General features: G+C 48.6%; 1 pseudogene; it reads right to left on the reverse strand.

Annotated features, from left to right (window-relative positions):
- Window positions 1-2,770: 2,770 nt before the first annotated feature.
- On the reverse strand, window positions 2,771-4,154 carry LOC102242094 (annotated as a pseudogene).
- Window positions 4,155-4,442: the final 288 nt, after the last annotated feature.

Consider the following 4,442-nt stretch of genomic DNA (forward strand, 5'->3'; position numbering starts at 1 on the left):
TGCATATATCCTTTCTGATTGGTGTTTCTGCTTTCTTAGGATATATTCCCAGAAGTGGGATCACTGGGTCAAATGGGAGTTCCATTTTTTACTTCTTGAGGAAACTCCATACTGTCTTCCACAGTGGCTGCACCAGTCTGCATTCCCACCAGCAGTGCACGAGTGTTCCTTTTTCTCCACATCCACTCCAGCATTTGTCATTTGTTGATTTGTTGATGATAGCCATTCTGACAGGAGTGATTCGGTACCTCATTGTTGTTTTGATTTGCATCTCTTGGATGATTAGTGACTTTGAGCATGTTTTCATATGTCTCTTGGCTTTCTGAATGTCCTCTTTTGAAAAGTGAATGTCCTCTTTTGAAAAGTGTCTATTTAGGTCCTTTGCCCATTTTTTGATTGGATTGTTTATCTTTCTTTTGTTAAGTTGTATGAGTTCCCTTTAAATGTTGGAGATTAAACCCTTATCAGTGATAACATTGGCAAATATGTTCTCCCATGCAGTGGGCTTTCTTGTTTTGTTGATGGTGTCTTTTGTGTGCAGAAGCTTTTTATTTTGATGTAGTCCCATTTGTTTATTTTCTCTTTAGTTTCCAATGCCCTAGGAGCTGTATCAGTGAAGAAATTGCTTCGCTAGTTTCATTTTCTTGCATGTATCTGTCCAATTTTCCCAGCACCATTTATTGAAGAGACTGTCTTGACTCCATTGTATGTTCTTGCCTCCTTTGTCAAATATTAATTGAGCGTATTGGTTGGGGCTGATTTCTGGGCTCTCTATTCTATTCCATTTATCTATATGTCTGTTCTTGTGCCAGTACCAGGCAGTTTTGAGAACAGTGGCTTTGTAATACAGCTTGATATCTGGTATTGAGATCCCACCTACTTTGTTCTTCTTTCTCAGGATCACTGCAGCTATTCGGGGTCTTTTTTAAAACAATATTAAATCTTGTAAACCATGAACCCAGGATGTCTTTTCCTTTATTTAAATCTTCTTTCATTTCTTCCAGAAATATTACATAGCTTTCAGTGTACAAGTCTGAAAGTGTAAAATACCTCTTTGGTTAAATTCATTTCTATGTTGTTGTTGTTTTGGATACTCTTGTAAATCCAATTGTTTTCTTTTCTTCTCTTTAATATATATTTTTATTGATTTCAGAGAGGAAGGGAGAGGGAGATAGAAACATCAATGATGAGAGAGAACTATTGATTGGCTGCCTCCTGCATGCCCCCCACAGGAGATCAAGCCCGCAACCCAGGCATGTGCCCTGAACAGGAATCGAGCTGTGACCTTCTGGTTCATAGGTCAATGCTCAATCACTGGGCCATACCAGCTGGGCATTTTCTTGTGAATTCTTTTAGAATTTTCTGTATATTGGGTTATGCCATCTATGATTAGATAGCTTTTCCCCCTCATTTTCAAATGCCTTCTATTTCTTTTCTTGCCTATTTTGTTTTTCTTTTAGTGTTTTAAATATATCATGACCTTCATGCTATCTGATGAGAAATTGGCTGATAACCTTATTGAGGATCCTTTGAATGTGACAAGTTGCTCTCTCTTGCTCTCTTTAAGATTCTGTTTTTACCTTTGTCTTTCTACTCTTTTATTATAATACTAGAGGCCTGGTGCATGAAATTTGTGCACTGGGGAGTGGGTCCCGCAGCCCAGCCTACACCCTCTCGTAGTCTGGGACCCTTCAGGGGATGTCCGTCTGCTGGCTTAGGCCTGTTCCCCCCTGACAGTTGGAAATCCCTCTCACTGTCCGGGACCCCTCACTCCTTACAGCCTGCCTGCTCACTGCTCCTTACCACTCGGCTGGCTGCTCCTTAGCGCTGCCACAGAGGCAGGAGAGGCTCCTGCCACCGCCACTGTGCTCAACAGCCATGAGCCCTATCTTTCTGTGTAGTTGTCTGTGGGCCAACTGTTCTCTTCCTTCTCATTTAGTGCAAGCAGCATGTGAGGGCAGAGAGCACTGTCGTGGAATGCAGAGTTCTGCCAGGAGCTGAGGGGAGTGGCCGGGCCCACGGGGTGAGAGGTGGACACAGAGGACGCTATCTCACCCAATTGTGGGTTAGGCTGGCCAGCCTTCATCTGCCTGACCCCAACCAGGGAGGGACCGAGCAGGGTGTCTGCCTCACCATTCTCCATCCTTCCATCTGTGACACCTGTCACCCTTGCCAGGCCTCCCCGAAAGTGAGTTCAGCTCAATCTCTGAATGTAAAAGGGCATGGGGGGAGGGGAGCTCCACTCCAGTGCCCCCTGATTCCCAGTGACAGGACTTGGTTGACAGGACCAGGTCTCAGGATGGTGGCCACAGCTGCAGAACACAGATCTGTTTCAAGAAAAGTTGGGAATGCAGACTTTCGTATGAGCCCCTATTCCAAAAGGTGGCAGTTTACATTGTGGCAAAGACACCTTTAAGAGTAACATAAGTGGGTAAAGTCAGGGTCAAATCAGGGCATTTCCTCATCCAATCTCTCTGAGGCACGTAGACAGAACCAAATCTCAGCTCTTCGCAGGACACTTCCGAGATTTTTTTAAGCCTAAAGGACAGTATTCTGTCTCCATTCTTGTTCTTTGGGATTTTTTTCATCGTTGGATAAAAGGATACGTACATTGGGCAATCCTCTTGAGATACAATATTCCAGTTGCACCATGTGCTGTTGACAGAACCCCTCAGAGGGAGGGAGCTGCCAGATGGGGAGCAGGGAATTCTGAAAACCAAAGTGATGACAGAGATGCTAAGCCTTTCCTTCACGCATCTGACACCTCTCCTCAGGCGGCCTGCAGGCCGGGAATCTGCTGGACCTTTACCACTTGATGTCCTGGCAGGCTGCCCTGAGCCCTGCTAGGTGGTGTGCAGGGCTGCCTGGGCCTGGAGGGAGTCGCCCCCCCCGCCACCAGCCACTCCTGGTACAGCTCCTGCACATGGGCACTGGTCTCCGGGGCCACACACGGATGGCAGCGTAGATGCCTTCCATCTGCTGCAGCAGTGCCCTGTCTGCATGCCCATCCTCTGCCTGGGCCTGGCCCCTGACGCTTAGGCATCCCCAGCGCAGGCCAGGACCTCTACGAAGTGGCAGGGGAACTTGCCCCTCTACAACTTCAGGACCACTTCTGGATGTTGCAAAAGCCTAAGCAGCCTCAAAGCACAGTAGAACCTCTCTGTCCCTTTCAAGGGTGACCTCCTGGAAGTCTTTGTTCCTCAGGGTGCGGTAGGTGAGCACCCCCACATCCTCATTGAACAGCTCTTTGGCCATGTGCCTGAAGATGTGTGCCAGGTACCCGTCGGAGCTGGCACCCTCATGGAGCCTCATCTCCTCCTCCTTCATGTCTCCAAACAAATTGTCCAAGGCGGCATCATTTGAGGTGAGGTCACTTTGTTCCATTATCTGGACAATTTCACCTGAGGTTAACACGCAGTCAGCACCCCGGGAACTATGCAAAGCTGTGGGAAAATCTTCTCGAAGGGCCTCCAGTTTCTTGTCATAACACAGGGCCACAGTGACGTGGAAAATCTTGTTCTTCCATCTGGAGAAGTAATCCTTCACCAGAGAGCCCATGATATGCTGGGGAGACTTGGCCTGCAGAGGTGGGGGGTGATAGAGTGACCCAGCACCACTCTGCATATCAGACCCAGCTGGGGCAGGCGGAGGTCAGCATGGGTAGCTGGGGCTCTTCCTCATGGTGCTGGCAGTACCGACGCACAAATTCCTTCTGACTCTCCAGGAGGCTGAAGTCCACAGCTATCTTCATGTCAAAGACAGTGCGCCCCAAGGCTTTTGAGGAAGCCGCAGAGCCTTCTGGATGCATCAGTGACACTGAGGCGGAATGTAGCAGCAAAATAAGGCAGAGACTGAGGACACATGGACACTGCCAGCACCTTGTGCTGTGAGGTATCACATTTCTTATTAAGGTTCAGAACACGGAAGAAGTCCTTGGTGTTCTGCTGAGAAACTTGGACTCCTTCCTCTGCGGTCACACAACTGTCACACGCCAGGCAGTCACTCAGAAATATTTTGGCGTCCGCCAACTTATGGAATTCTCCCTTCTCTTCATTCTCCTGAGCCAGACTCCAGACGTTGACTGTGGCATTCTCCTGGTCATCGGTTTTTGTTTTTTTACTACATTCCTTCCATGTGCAGTGATCACACTTCATCTGGAGTCGGGTGGGCAGGGGCCAGCTTGAGTGACCTGGAGGAAGCATGGGGAGAACAGTCACCGCTGGTCACCCCTGGTACTGCTGGCAGTATCTTTTCATCCTTGTGGAGTGTCTAGGGAGGGGAAGCAGCTGCAGTGCCCGAGGCTGAGTTCCAGGAGGCCAGCAGTGCTGTTGGGATCATGCCGGCGGTGCTGGTCTGTTGGTGCCTGGCCTGTCCTCTGGAGATTGAACCTGCAGGACTACTAAGGGAGCCAGTCCCCAGTTCCACCCAGCCACTGCCAACCA

Source organism: Myotis brandtii, unplaced genomic scaffold (genome assembly GCF_000412655.1).
Source record: "Myotis brandtii unplaced genomic scaffold, ASM41265v1 scaffold11, whole genome shotgun sequence".
NCBI classification, from domain to species: Eukaryota; Metazoa; Chordata; class Mammalia; order Chiroptera; family Vespertilionidae; genus Myotis; species Myotis brandtii.